At 39.8% G+C, this 15,811-nt stretch overlaps 1 protein-coding gene across 1 annotated transcript in view; it reads left to right on the top strand.

Moving 5' to 3' along the window:
- Positions 1-8,626: 8,626 nt before the first annotated feature.
- Positions 8,627-15,811, top strand: part of NAALADL2 (N-acetylated alpha-linked acidic dipeptidase like 2) — a 363,639-nt gene continuing 356,454 nt past the window's right edge. The window contains exon 1 of the mRNA XM_071752638.1: positions 8,627-8,697. The gene's annotated coding sequence lies outside the window, so the exon portion shown is untranslated. The remainder of the gene's footprint in view (positions 8,698-15,811) is intronic.

Below are 15,811 nucleotides of genomic sequence, written 5' to 3'. Positions count from 1 at the left end.
TGCCAGAACTGGTGCGAAGAGATCAAGTGGGATTCAGAGTCATGTGTTTTCATTTAAATTGCAATCAGAGAAGTGTGTTTGAAATTAAAAGGTTTAACATATTCTTTACAGTGGCCTGCATTAGGACAAGTAAATCGGGTACAAGCTGTGCTTTAAAGAAATCCTAAGCTCTGGACAAACAACCCCCCCAATTTATCCACTGTAATCTGGGTTGTGTTTTGGTTGTGGGTTTTTTGTGTTTTTTTTTTTTTAATTTATTTTATTGGCATGACTTTAGTTGTATGAAACAACTGGGCAGCACTGATAAAAGCAGATATGATTTGATGAAATTCTGGTGGCTTACAGGGGGTGCAGTTATCTTTTAGTGTTTTTGCTGTTGGACTCCACTGGTTATGGTTTGCTCTGGTATGTATCTGGAAAATAATGAAGAACTACAGCTACTGAATGACAGAGTAAACTTTTATACCAGCTCATGTAAACATTTTCCTTCTAAAGTTAGATTGTGACAGGGTCTCAACAAAAAACCACTATCTGTTCCACCTATTCTTGTACCTGATGTAGCCTTTTATGTCAGTGCAAGGGAAATAAAATCCATTCAAACCTTGTGTCTCCCCTCTTCTTTATTAGCTAGCAGAAGGCTAGGGTTAATCATGAAATTAGGTAGAGATTTAAATGGAGGCTTCATGAATGCTCTTACACTGAGGACTTCTACACAACAGAAGCTGCTCTGCTGTGGGTATGGTGCCTTGGGCAGAATAGAAAATACCATAGAAACAGCAAAAAGGTTACAGCAATCTGGTGTTCCCCAGGCTTTTTTGATACTTAAACTGAATTATGGCAGGTGCAGACTTACAGGATAAGGAATGTGCAAACTCTTGCAAGGATAAGCCAGAGCAGGTGCAAGGAAATTCTCTCAGTGTGGTGTGACAGGCTTGGCAAGCTGCATGTGATGCTTCCCAGGGCATCCAAAAGCTGCAGGCTCCTGGAAATGGAGAGAGGTGTTGACCCATGAGTGTTCATTTGGCTTTAAAGTGAAACTCAACCACCCCAAGGACTTGCAGTGCAAGCCCCAAGTTGGATTCCTCTGCCTGGGCTCAGCACAGCACAGGGAGGTTTTGTTGCATCCGTAGGAGAATTAAACTGACCTGAGCTGCAGCTTCCCAAAAGGAACAAAGGAGCCTGAGTCTTGCTCTGTCACTACTGCTAGGGCACAGTTTTGCTGTAATTATGGCTTCGAAAATTATCTTTAATTTTTTTTTTTTTTTTTCCACACCAGTCCCCTGGTGAGTTAAAACTGCCATGTCTTTGATTCTGTTGATTTATGTGAAAACTGTGCCACCGTTTTATCAGGTTTTGATTTAATTAGCCTGCTTCAGGGAGAGGATTAACATAGCAAGTATAGCCCTTATTTAAGTGCACCCAGTATTGTATAATAGAGGGAGTTTGTGCCAAACAAACAGGCGAGCCTTGCCCAGAAGAGCTTATATTCTGGTGGCACAAAACAAAATTACATAATAAATACAAACACAGAACAGCATGGGGCTGTTGCAGTTGGTATTAAAGAGAGAGAAATTAAATTCCTCTGCTTCTGTGACTTATTCCTACAATCAGGGTTCTAGAATGATGATAACCTGTTAGTGTTTCTTTTTGTAGCTTCTCTTGACATTCTCCCCTTCTGAACATAGCTCCTGTTCCAACATTCTAAATATTTAGCAGGTACATTCTTATAACTTGAACTTTCATTGTTTGGTTTAGAATATCTTGTGATAATTTTGCTTCCATGTGGGTTTCCACCACTAATGTTCCATAGGGTTACTTCATTCATATAGTTCATTTAATTAGGTTCCTCTATAGGGAAGCACTGCACTGGCCATAGGCTCCAGTGACTTTGATTGGAATGTACTTAAAATTACTTAAATAGTTATGTAATAAATAAAAAACTACATTAAGAAAGCAGTGTTAGGTATCTGCTTGAAAATATGACAAGAGTAGATGTAGAAATGTCTCTAGAAGCTAATTAGGCTTATATTTGATTTAAAAAAAAAAATTAAAATTAGATTTCTACCTATTTATAAGCATTGGTAAAAACATTTGGACAACGTTCTTATTCATTATTTTCTTACTCTTCTGACAGCAAACTTGGGATGAATCCTTCCCACAATGTGTAGGCATTTTTTGTGTCTCGTCAGCGATAAGGTGATTGTGTGGAAAAACAATGATGATAAGGATCTGTAATTACTTGTGACTGATGAGCATATCTGAGATTGTTTGCTGGTATCCACTGACAGGTGTAGGAGGTAGGAGTGAAACAGAAAATTTCCTCTGCTGGCACAGTACTTATTTGATGTTCAAGATGCTGCTTGCCATGAGTTTTTTGGGTAGGATTGCTACACCACAGTGTGAAAATATCACTAAAAACAGTGCAGGTCTAGGGACAAGTCTGTTTAAATGTTTTCATCTTTCAAGTTGGTACACTAGGAGTAAAGAGAAAATGAGTCCTGAGAGATGGAGAGCTCTTTCTGATGTCAGTCCTCCAATTAACTTTGTAAGGGCAAATCAGAGCGTTTCTGAATAAAGGCCATCTATCTTTTCCTCCTAATGTGAGTGGTGACAACATAATTATTTTGAGTGGTGAAAGAACAAGATTCTCTCTCTCTATGAGAAGATTCAAAAGTACTGGTTTATACAAAATCAGCACCAGAAGGTTTAGTTATTATAGAAGGTTTAGTTATTTTAAACTGAGCATTCAAAATACATATATATGAGACTTTTAACTTTTTTTGATAAGTTTGAAAAATGGTGAACTGGACAAAAAAGGCTGAGGTCTTGGAGTTCAAATAGCTACAAACAAGCTTTCAAATCTACAAATAACCCTCAAAACTACCTCTGTCTGAATGGCTTAAATGAAATACTGTTTTCTGGAAGGTTAAGAGGATAATATTTAGTTTAACTGCTATTTGGTACCTCACAAAATGATCAGTTGTAGGACAATCATTAAAATCATAGGCTATAAGTTACTGTCCTTTGAAGTAAATTATATGTTCTAAGATATGTAGGTCTATATCTTTTATCACACTAAATGGAATGTGTCTGAGACACTGGGGGGTTTTTAGGTTGTCCCTTATTCTGCTATGCCTGCTGATTTTAAGTAAAATGTTTTGATTTTATAAAGAACAAAACCTCTTATGTTTAGTGGTTTAAAAACTGCTGTTCCATTTAAGTATCTTTTCTTGCTAAGTACTGACTACAATGCAGATCCTGATGAAATCTACCCTTTAATTAGGGTTTGTCTCCTTCCTCATCTCCCTACAATCTCCTTCAGCTGTAACTTCTTTTGTTGAGAAACACCTGGAGGTCAGGTTATGTGAAGAAACCCCATGATGAGTTAAATGATCAAGACCCAGAAAAGCTGGAGCATTAAAGTCGGTGGTGTTCCTCCTCCATTTGGAACAAATTACCTATCCCAGCTTCAAACCACAATGGGGGTGAATATAAATTGTTTTTTATTTAGTCTTAATGCAGTGTTAGCCACCCCACCTGTGCTCTGAGTATTTGCTGTAAGTGTGAACCCTGCAGGTTGCCAAATGACCACTTGTGATGCTCTATCTTCTGTTCCTGTGCAAGTTTTATTGCATTAGGCATCTGAGATTAGAAGCTGAATGCTTTGTTGAAATTGAGGTGGAGAAACCTGGAGAGGAGGGAGGGAAGACTGTCTGGAGAATATCAGTGCATCTATCTCCTGGTAAAAAGGCATAAGAGGATCTGAAACTGCCAGGCTTTGGTGAAATATTGGGTAGTTAAGAAAGAGGTTATATTCTATAAGCAAGATTAAAGGAAATTAAATTGGAGGATTAAAGCTTGGCTTCTGCACTCTCATTTTCTATTTCAATTCACAAACACCATTTAAAATGCACCACTGAAGTGATTATTCTTTAAATAATTAAAAAAAATAGGAGGCAGGTTTTCTTCTCTGTGATTTGTTGTTATAAGCTTTGTCATAGTAACTGTTTCTTGTGTGAAACAACTTGGAGTGTTATGGATACCTGCATAATACAGATGTTGATTTTATTCACTCATATCTCTTAAAGGAGTTGGTTAGTGGATGTATTGAAGTGTACACCCCAAACTGGTTTAATAAATTACAATTTACCTGTTAGGAACCCCAGATATTGATCTCACGAAAGCAGTGACAAAAGATCTTGCTTCTAATAATGCAGGAAAATGTCCCCAACTGCCTCAAGGACTTTAGGGCAATGAGTGGCATTTCCCATGTTTCTCAGTACTTCTGAGAATTAATTTTTTTCTTAACAGTAACGCTATAGATATTTTTTAATTAGGGAATAATTTTTTTGAAAGATGGGCTAGTGTGATGGAGTGACTCTTCAGTGAAGCATCCTGTTTTTTCCTATTCTTATAATCTGAAAGGAGAACATGGGGGACACAGTTGGGGAGTGGGGAGAGAAGGAGCATAATAGTTTTGTTTTCACTTTGCAATTATTTTTTTTAATAGGAATATTTTTTTCCTTGTATTTGTAACTGCTCTCTATCCTCGGCACCTGTCAGAAGCCACAAACTTCCAGAACAGGCTCTGTGGTCAATGAACTACAAGCTTTGAACATGTAAAAAATAATTAAGTAAACTATGCACAGGCATTGGGGAATTATGTTTTAAAGATTAGGATATGGTTTTCCTGAGTAGAAGGAAAGAGGCTGAGTGTGCCCACTGCAGGAATGTATTGATAAGAAACGGTAGCCTTGTATTTCATTTCAATATGATAGATTTCAAAAGAAAACGTGATATTCCTATTAAGTCCTGCTCCAGTTTAAGCCTGGGGAAAACCAAAATCCCCTGCTTTTGCTACAGTTATTCTACTGGATAAGGTATGGATCAAGGCACAAAAAGAAACTCTGGGCTAACCACAGAACCACACAATGTTCTGTAGCTCTATACACTACTTAAATAGATGGTTTAAGATTAATTGGACATTTTCTTCAATTGTATAAAACGTTCTCATACACGTATCATCTCCTCATTCTTTCAAAGCTATTGCTATTAGCAGGCTTTAAAGGTAGATAGCACTAATTTTTGTTGGTTTGTACTTTAGTTTTCCAAGTGCATTATTTAAAAGGTCATTTTCCAAGGTTGCTGGGTCTAAAATGACCAGTTGGCAGCAGTTTGAGCTGTCTGCTCATTTCATTAATTTTCTTCCTGAATCATGGATTAGTTCTGTAAAATACATATATGCAAATAATTTGCCAGTATAAAAAGCAGAGACTTCTCTTAAAAAGGCATTTTAGTCCTTCAAACTCCATTTGGCAGATGCTTTTAATGGTGTTTAATTACTTTTGTTTCCCTGGGTGAGGTTTCTATTATTTAAATGTGTGGTGGTTTTAGCCAATGCAAGGAAGAAAGACTTGATATTCCAGGTGTGCCTAAAAGTCTTCGACTCAGTAGATTCCTTGATTAAATTCTGCAGGAATGGATGATAAGGAGCAGGACTGTAGGTCCCTTTTAGACCTTTTCCATGCCAGTCTGAATTGCCCTCCTTTTCCTACAGTGGCTTAAGTACTCCTGCCAAACACAGTGATCCATGTCCTCAAGCAAGGACTGGAAAACACCCTTCATTGTTTCTATCCATAAAGGTGTGGACTAGGTAGATTTTGTTTGTAGGCTGAACTCTTTTGAAAATGATATTGTTATATCAGTACCCATAATCTGACCCCAAAAGGCAGCATCTTAACCAGCAAGTACTGACAGAGCCACGAGATGGCACTTTTGCTTCATGGAAAGCCTGAAGAGCAATCACTTAGCAGGCTGGTATTAAAACAAGATAGAAAAAAAACCCAACCCAACTGTAACCAACAGGAGAAAAGCAAGTTAATTCTAATGAACAGCAATTCAAAGTCAGTAGTTAAAAGCATCAAAGAAGTCCCTTTTAATCTAACCTTTTTGGTAAAGCAGAAATGTTTTCTGCCTTAGACAGCACCTCATGTCTTAATGTCAGTCAAGTCTCTTTAAACTCAACATTTCACTTTTCCATCATCCCATTAACACTTCCAAATAACCTGAGATACTTTTGATGAGGCAAGATGCACGTAAATACCCAGGCATTCTATAGATGTGCTATTTTTATGGAGTATTTCCTCTCAGAAAAGCTTCTGGAATGTTGAAGTTTGTATTGGATTATTCTTGCATGTTCTTTTCTAGTCAATTCCCATGAAGTCTTTGCAACACATTATTGCTCAGAGTTTTTCTTCATATTATAAACAAGTGTTGGTTTTCCTGGATGATGGGACATGGTTTGCTTTTAGGTGACTCACTTCTGCCGGAATGTGTGGTCCTGATCCCCTATTAAAAAAAAAAAAAAAAAAGGAGTTTCCATGTCAGATGGCTCAAGCTTCTCCCTTTGGCTACACCTCTCCTATGGAAAGTGAAGGTTTGCTTCTCCCACTGCCTGTAATCAGCCAATCCCTGGCAAAAATGAACTATTAGAATAGCAGGGGGAAAGGAAGGGTTTGGGCAGCAAAGCCAACCTGGTTTTAGCAGAAGGGAAATGAAATTTTAAATTTGTCGAGGTTTGGGCTGGCAATGAAAGCATATTTTTGAGTGACTTTTTGCTGTTGCTCAGAGGAATTAAGAGGCCTGTCCAGGAATATATATAAATTAGGATATATATAATTAAGGTGGACCAGAAGCATGGGACTCCAGTCAGCTTTCTGGTCACCTAATGCATTTGGACCCTTGTGTGAAAGCATGAGGAGTCATGGCTGGAGCACTGATTTGTTCTTTGAGATGATTTCTCTGTTGCAGTCTTGGCTCACACTTTTGTGATATTCTGGACTATCTAAAAGTGGTTCACAGCTGGATCTGCAGTACTCTGGGGGTGCAAAGTCTGTTTTGAACTTCAGTCTCAGCCTTTCACATGGAGTAGGCACAACTGGCTTAAGTTATGTGGCTCAAAAAACTCATCTCTGGACTTGTGTGATTAAGAAAGTATTCAGCCATGGCTTGAACCTGCAGGTGGTCTAGACAGGAGAAGAATGTAGAAAGGAGCAGAGCTGTAACCTGTTCTTGCAGGAGAAAAGGAAATTGTGAATTAAAAAATGGATGAATCATGCTTTGAGTAAATTTATTTGTACAAATAAATGCCGGATAGATTTCTGTTCCATTGGGCAAGAAAAGTATGCCTTCAACTGCAGCTGTTTTGCTTCTGCTTAATGTTGGACAAACTGCTTTATTAATGAGGACTGTAGATTAGTTCACCTGCTCTTCAGTGATTGCATTGCTCTGTGCTTTCTGAAATTGCTTTCAGAGCTATAGCAGTCCAACCAGACTTTCCCATTAATACTTTATTAGCAGAAGCTACTTCTGTTATAAATGCCTGAAATTTGCTTTTCTGTCTGCTACTATGCGTACCATATGCATGGAAGACTTTTGAAAGACTTTGTTCTCTGCCTTCTCTGCAATAGCAGAGGGTTAAGATGGCTTTTTTCGTTGTTGTTTTGTTTTTGGTTTTAATAGTAGTTCTTATCCAGTAGGGAAAACATCTTGGGTTTTTTTTCTTCCCTGCCCAAGGGAAAGGATATGTCATAAAAGTCCTTCTGGGAAATGCTTCTTGACACATTTTCCCTTTTTAAAATGAACATTTCTATCTCTAATTCTCTTAGGGTAAACAATACTACCCTGACTTCAGATAGTGAAATTTAACAGGGCTGTTACTTCTCCTGCCTTTGTCAAAGGAAGCAGAGCTCTGCACTTTGTGTGTTAGCATCCAGGATTACGGGACAAATGGTAGGTTTAGAATGGAATGAACGGCAAAATGCTTCCAAGCAGAACAAAGTCATTAATCTGTATTGAGGAAATTCCTTTTTATAAGGAGACAGTATTGTAATGGGACTGCATTCAAGATGAAAGTTTACCTATGGGCACTCAGAGGCTTTGTTAAAGTGATACAATCACAGCAGCTGAGCCTCCTATAAATTCAGGCACTTGTGTCGGTTCGATGCTGTTATTTGAGTCCGATGTGATTTGACCTCAGGTGTCCAGAGCTGTGCTGGGTGAAACCCGTGGGTCCTGCGTTCACCTGAACACCCTCATCCCCTCCCTAAGGGGTGGGTCTGTAGGCACAGAGTTTGTCACCACGTCAACTTGTAGATACACAACAAAAACCCTTAAAAGAAGGCTTGGACACCGCTTTAATCGCTTTCTGGATGGAGCGAACCCTCTCAGCCCGCGGGCGCTACCGCTGCGGACTCCGCAGCCTCGGTGTCGGTGACACCTGCACCACGTGTTGGTTGTCCCGCCGTGTTGAAAACCTTTCCACAACTTTCCTCTGCCCCCATTCCCGGACCCCGCCTGAACTGAGGGCTCCGGGGAGCCTCGGGCAGGTCAGGCCCGGCCTCTCGGGGAGGCGGCAGCAGGTAGGGAGCCCGGGGGAGGTGGGCAACCCCCGGTGCTCCGAAGATGGAGCCGCGGGATGACGGAAAAGCATCGCACCCTCAAAACCCGGATTACCCCACAGCCCGCGGGGGTGGGATGGGGTGGGAGCTCCGGGCCGCTTCCTGGGGTGGCCCCTGCCCTGCCCGCCCGCCGGCGCCGCCGGGGGAGAGCGCGTTCCCCGCTTTACGGCTGCTGAAAACCTCCCTCGGACAGCGCGGGGCCGCCGTACGGCGCCGGGCACCCGGGGCGGGCGGGCAGGTAACGGAGCGGCGGCGGCGGGGGGGGAGGAGGCGGAGGTGGAGGTGGAAGCGGGCGGGCGGGCGAGCCCCGCTGTGGGAGTGCCGGACCCCCGGTACCGGTATCCCCCAGCCTGAGCGGGAGCCGGGGCTGCTGTGGAACCGAGCTGTCAGCTGGGGCTCGCCCCGCACGCCAGCGCCGCGGGCAGAAAGAGGGATGGGGGGGAAAACTTTGTCAGAGCAAGGCAGTTTTGTGGGTTTTCTTTTTTTTAATTTTAGTTTTTAATTTTTTTTTTTTCTTTCTCTGAAAGTCACTTCTGAACTCGGTAAAAAAAAAAAAAAAAGCCCCACAAAGTCGCTGCAAGGCTGCCTGGTGGGGGCCCGCGGTGCCTCCTCCCCGCCCCGCAGGGAGGTGAGCGGGGACCGCGCTGATGGCTCCGGCGCTGCCATCCGGTACCGAGAGGTGGTTTCCCCGGCATCCGGTACCGAGAGGCGATTTCCCTGTCGGTCCGGGACCTGGTGCCTGTCAGTCACTGCCATTTCCCTCTCCCGGCTGGGCAGGACGGAGGTCCTGGCTGGAGCAAGCTGCAGTTCGGGGTGTAAGAGGTAAATCTGGAGTGGAAGAGCAGTGGCTGCCTCCTCCCGCTCTGCTCTACCTCTTACTTCTGAGTTACATCCTGGAGTTGCTGAGGGCGGTGTGTTACTCGCTTTCTTTTCGCTGAGCTGTGCAGAGAAATGGGACGCAAGCGTTGCCCCAACTGGATTTAGGAACGGAATTATGTTTTGCATATTCAAAAAAGAAACCGCATGTGACATCTTGAAAACTATCAGAACAATGGGCGGGACGAAAACAGGTTTTCCTCTCCTTCACTCTGTGTAGTTAGATTATTTGAGATGAATTGGTTATTTCACAAGTTTTGGTGCAGGATAATATTGTAGTCCTGCGATGTCTGACCCACAGTGTCTTGGTTTCTCCATCCATGTGGAGCTCCTTAGATTAAGTAGATTTCTGTACTCTTAAGACCCCTTAGCTGAGATCACCTCAAATTTGCAATTAAAATTGAATCTAGGCTCTAGAGTTGACACTTGCAAACAGTGCTGAGGCATCCTGCTGACTTCAGCTGAAATTCGCAGCGTTGTTGCTGAGTCATCTGGATAGAAGTGTTCAGGGAAGAAATAAATAATTTGGATTTTACCCTAACAAGAAAAGTCTGGTTCGTGTTGGTTTATTTATTACTTGGTGCACATTTCTTGCATTTACAGGCAAATGTATTTTTTCAGTGGGTAGCATATGGAAAGCATTATGTGACTGAAACTGTAATGATGCCAGAATCCTGTATATCAAGCAGTGCTATATATTTTTAGATTGTTAAGCCATAGAGCTCTTGTAGGAGTCCTAGTGCTTCTGTGATCCAGCATTTATCATCTGTATCAACAAAATGATGACTGAAGAGTATGTCCTAAATTTTTGTTTCGGATTGCATTACTAGACAGTGTCTTAACTGTATCATGAGCTGCCATAAAGTTACTCACCTGAAACAACCCAGAGAATGATCTTTTGTAGCAGACCTTTTGCAGTTTGCTGCAGCTGTGATTTCTTAATAAAAGCTGTCAAACTATACACAAAGCTTTTTCTGGAAGCAAAACAAACCAAAACCAAACAAACTCCTGCAAACCCCTACTTTTTTCTCCAGTTGCATCAGATTTTTCTTGTTTTAAGTGTCTAAACTTTGCAAACTTGTAACATATCCTTAAGGTAAAGCCAGTTTTCCATTGTTGAAGATTTTAGACAGTATTAAAAGGCCAAATTGCCCAATAACAAAGCAGTCCTTCTGTGTGCTAATTGGAGGCTGTTTTGTTTAGTCTGTAGAGTTTCATCCCAGTTGTTTATCTAGAGCAGAAACAAAGGATGTCAGAATTTCCTAAGTCGATAGAAAGATGCTCGTGGTTCAGATGAGTGTCACAAGCTGCAGATTTTTTTTGTGGTAGCAGCTTCCAATAGTCATGCTGAATCATATGACCTCCCCACTCTCCTAATCTTCACAGCTGAAGTCTTAGCTTGCCAGTTGCTGTAGTACATACCTGCACTAGTTTTTCCCCTTCTTAATTAACCTCTGGGTATGAATACACACTAGACAAAAATAGACCCTTCAAGTGATTTTTCTCCCCCTTAATAAACAGGTTTATTTCAGCAGAGTAGCTTTTAGTGATGCACATGTAATCCTCCAGGGAATGTGTACTGTAGATCTTCATTAAGCTTAATCTGTCATATAGGCATCCTCTAAATCCTCAGACTTTTTCACTGGAGCTTCTACTCCAACTGTACTTTGTTGGCTGAGTTAATATTCCTATAATATGATGTTTCTTTAGTGCTTAGGTTGTGGTGTTGTTTTTTCCTTCTCCCCATCTGTGACATTTGCTTTGGTGTTTAAGGACATATGTCTGTGGGTATTTATAAATCAGATTATCAGGAATATGCAATGTAATGTGAAGAAATTATTGACAAATGGCTCTGAATTAGTGATAAAGTTTAGAACTGGGATCTTATAAATTGCCTTTCTGAGCCAGTAGCTCTTTGGCTTGCTGATTTGTAAAGCAAGTGTCATAACACTTTGCTGAAGATATCTGTAATTAACTCAAATATGAAATCAGAGTGTTACCTCAAGCTGTGAGATAGAGAACAGATACTTAATGTCTATTTTTTTTTTGAGGGGCAAGGCTGTTTCTTTTTCCTGCCCTGTGGAGATACAGTGGTGCCATTTTTTTTTTCACTTAGTTTTGACTTTTGTTGTGCCTTTCATCTATTGGAAGAAGTAGCTTCCTGGGACTGTTCTTGCTTGATGCATTTTGGGTGTCAGGAATGTCAATGTATCTGTTTATCTGTTCTGGTACCATATGCCAAAACCTCTGCTAACCTCTGTACGTAAGGAACCAACTCTATCTTTGCGTTTTCTCAATAGGTTGTTGGCAATCCAGCAACCACTGGGTCTGTGTGTGGGTTCCCAATAGCAGGATTTGCAGAAATTCTTTTGTTGCACCTTTATGGATGTCAAACTTTGCACCCAGCTCTTGCATGGAACATGCACTGGAGTGTAGCTCACAAGACTGAATGTTGGCTACCAGTTTCTGCAGCAAATCTGCTTGCTTGATGTTGGCATTTTTGTTTGAACCTCCTGTGTTAAGTTTGAGAAAATTGTGTGTTCTTTTGTTTGCAAAATAAAAGTTGAATCAAAACCTGTCAGGCAGGATGTTTCTCTCTCCCTCTGTCCACTTATATTTATCTTCCAAAAGCACTTAGATTTTTGAAATTTAAATATATAGAATATATTTATGTAATATTAAATATATTTCTATCAGTAGACTCTATATTAAAATATAGTTATTATATCTTTATAAATGCACTTATGTAAATACTTTAGTGCTTTTATATATATTTATATTTTTCCAAAATACTTACACTAGAGCAGTAAAAACGCACTTGTTTCCCACCCCGCAGCCCCCAATTTCTGTGGTTGTGTCTTCTTTTTGTGTTTGTTTTTTTTTATTTCATAGTTTGTTGGGGTTTTTTTCCTTTGAAAGTAACTACTGCTTTTAGATTCAGAACTTTTAGATTTCCAAAGCATGTCAGCATAAAAACTAACATGGACACAGCTATACTATTTAGCAGCTAAAACCCCTGGTTCTCCCCACTCCCACCATGCACTTAAATTGTAAAGTGAAGTCATGAGAAGAAACATTTTCCTCTCTCCTGTTTTTCCCTCTAATTTTCTTTGACTTTTATATTCTTTTAACTGCATTGCTGAAGTAGTTGAGGGTTGAAATTTGACGTGGAAATTGCCTCCGTTGAGAAGTAAATCAGTGTTCTGAGTAAGTTATGATCATCTGAAAACAATGCACTCTATTCTTGGAGTCTCAGCAATGTGCATTAAAGCACTTTGTTTCTCCTCAAATATGCATCTGCTGATGGTGTCTGTTGGGTATGCTTGGTTAACATTGCTGTGCAGGGAAGCAGGAAAGGTCACCCTTCATTCCACTCTAAGGTTCCTATAAAGCAAAAGTCAAGTACAGCTCTTAAAGTCCAGGCCAAGTGCAGCAGAGCAGGTGTTTTATATAAGCCCTCTACTAGGAATTGGCTAGGTTGGTCAGCTGGAAACTACCAGGGGGGAAAAAAAAAAAAAAAAGCCTTGAATAGCTGAAAATGTAGGCAAGAAGAAATCAAATGAATGTTCGTGGACAGGGTTTGTTCTGGGTTCTTGTTCAAACACACAGTTCTGTGCAAATACCTGAGAAGCACAGAAAACCATGCAGGAGCCAAATATATGTTCTTGTTTATTATTGATCTATTACTTGTGTTGAAGATGGATAGCTTGAGTTTATTGGCAGTGGTTGTTGATCTCAGTAAGCCTTGACTTTTAATTCAGATGGGGTAGCTCTACACTCTCCATACTATTAAATCCAGTATTCTTCATTTATATAGAGCCAAAGGACTCTGCTATCATACACTCTGTGGTTTCTTCTTAAAAATCAGGGGGAAATGGCCAAGCATATACTTGGAGGGAGAGAAGAATGGAAGAGTCATCTGAGAGGCTGAATTGGTAGGGTCATTGGGTCTGTTTCTTCTCTCTTCATTGTAGTTTTTGAGCTTCTCCATTAGAGATGAATTTATGGGAGATCTTGAGGAAAAGCATCAATATGATCCAACCTGTATATGACTGAGCAGAAAATGGACAGCATCTTTTTATTTGACATAAATGAGATTACTCCAAGAAACCTCTCTCAAGTTCAGGTGTCCATACTTCAAGGAGGATGCTAAAGTCAAAGAGAATTTGGAAAAGATCTGTGAAGATTAAAAGGGTTGAAAATTTTTCCTGTGGGAGAAATTGCAAAAGCTCAATATGTTAAAATTATCAATGAGAAAGGCAAGGAGCAACTTGACTGCAATGTTTAATTGTGTGCCTTGTGAACAGAAATTCTATGATGAAGCGGTATAGCAAGGTTTGTTGGCTAAAATACGAGCCAGATGCTTTTGCAGTAGAAATAAGAAAGTCCTCTTCAGCAGTGAAGCTAACTTACTGCAGGAAAATGTTAATTTCAATATGATTCAACTTAGATGTACCTAAATAAAAATAGATTGAGGGCTTATATCCATGTTCTATAGAAGTCAGAGTTGGATGACCACAGTATTCTTTCTGTTACTAAGATTCCTTATGAGTTCTCATGAAAGGACTGTGGAAATAGAGATGGTTGAAATATAGAATCTGAGTGCAAGGTGAAATAAAAAAAATAAATCAATAAAAGAATCCTGTTGCTATTGAGAAACTTTCGTGGAAGAGAGTACTTGAGTTGTTTGAGAATACTGGTGAGTAGAATGGTGTGGTTAACAGAAGAGCCTCCGCTGTGTGTCAGAGAATTATTGGAGGGTTTGCAAGGAGGGATGTGTAGATCCTGCAGAGATTTTAGGGAAATCTGTGCTATAATGCATTATCTCCTGCTGTGAAGAGCCAGCAGGAATGTTGTGGGTTTTTAGTGTGCTCAGTTTTACATGGCTTTAGGAGGCAATGCTTTCAGGCGTGGCGGAGTTGCAGGCAGCATAAGGAGAAATAAAGGAATTTTAAATCAGTGGTAAAACCTACTTTTGACACTTAAGTTTGACAGGAAGAGCACAAATCAAGCTGGAGTGTAAGTCAGGTAAAATACAACTGTGCTGTATAAACTCTTCAGCTTTTTGTAGAAGATACCAGGAATCAGCCTTCAGAGGATCATCAGAATAAAAGGACCCAAGCAAACCCACAGCACTTGGTGAAACCAGGCTTTTTGCTGAAATCCCTGAAGCCATAAAACAACTTAAACTGATTAAAGAGAATGGTGAACTGAACTGTATATGCAGTGAGGACCAGATGGTTATTATACTTGCAGGAAACTTGAGCATGAAAAGTCTGCAGCAGGAAGGTTTTTTGAGAGGCTGAAGATGTTTGTGCTTTTTGCCTTAAGTGATACTGTGTAAATATCCAGAAAGTTTCATGATAGATGCTAGAGAAAGGTAGACATTTGTTGCAGTATTGATCATTGTAAGAGTTGAAGATATCTCCACAAGTGATTTTTTTTTTTTTTTTTTTTTTTTTTTTTTCCTAGGACTTGGTCAAAAAAGTCTAAGCCATTTACTATTACAAAACTGTAATGAAAAGTATGCAATGTCTTAGAAATGGGTGGATGATAGATGTATGAAGCACTGTTGAAAAAAAGGAAGTGATCCCAAAAATGGTGTAAGTGGATTCCAAATGGTGTAAAATCTCAAATCCTGCTTAAGTGTGAAAGGTGAAGATGGTTGACCATGCATTTTTTTAATGCTAACTAAGAGGATAAAGTATCTGATGGGTGTATACATATTTTCCATCAGGACTGTTTTTATTTCAAATTATTTCTTCTGTAAAGTTTATATTTAGCTATTTTATTTATCGTTATTTAATGTTACAAGCAGATCCACATAGATTTTACCTTTTCTACTTTATATTTACATTAATATTAGGCACTGCCTAAGTTTGTTTCAAGCTTTGTCTTTGTAATGGTGATAAAAATTTCATTTTTATAAAAGAGAGGAATATTTTTTAGTGCACTAAGACCTAAGACTTTGTGAATATGTGTGATATAGGTATAGGCCAAGTTTGTGGTTTGCCAAGATACAACTTTGGCAAAAACCTAATGAGAAGTACCTGTTTAGAGAGGTGGGTAATAAATTTTAAAAGTAATTTTCAGAAAACCATGTGTATACTGGCAATGTCTAAGTCAACTTCAGTATCTTCATCTACTCCTTACAGTTCTTATTTTACAGATGAATATGCTAAGTGCTATTCATAATTATTTGGCCATATGTTCCTGTTTTTATGCAACTTCATTTTGTGAGCTCTTTATACAATAAAATTATTCTTTTTGTGATGGCATATAGTAAGAGAAACAAATGTTGTTTCAAATGTTATACCTTTTGCAAAAGAGCAGATGGTGCTTGTTTGTGGGGCTTTTGAGTAAGTTTTTACACTGGAAGCTACAGCTTATTCCTGATTGTCTTAACTGAAATTAGTGTTTCTAGCTTTTCCAGAGCATGCCAGGTTATATTCCAGTTGATGTCAGTGGTTTTTGAA

The sequence above is a fragment of the Heliangelus exortis genome, chromosome 9, assembly GCF_036169615.1.
Source record: "Heliangelus exortis chromosome 9, bHelExo1.hap1, whole genome shotgun sequence".
In the NCBI taxonomy this organism is placed as follows: Eukaryota; Metazoa; Chordata; class Aves; order Apodiformes; family Trochilidae; genus Heliangelus; species Heliangelus exortis.
Note: the sequence above shows the minus strand (reverse complement) of the source record. Positions and strands in the feature narration are given on the sequence as shown.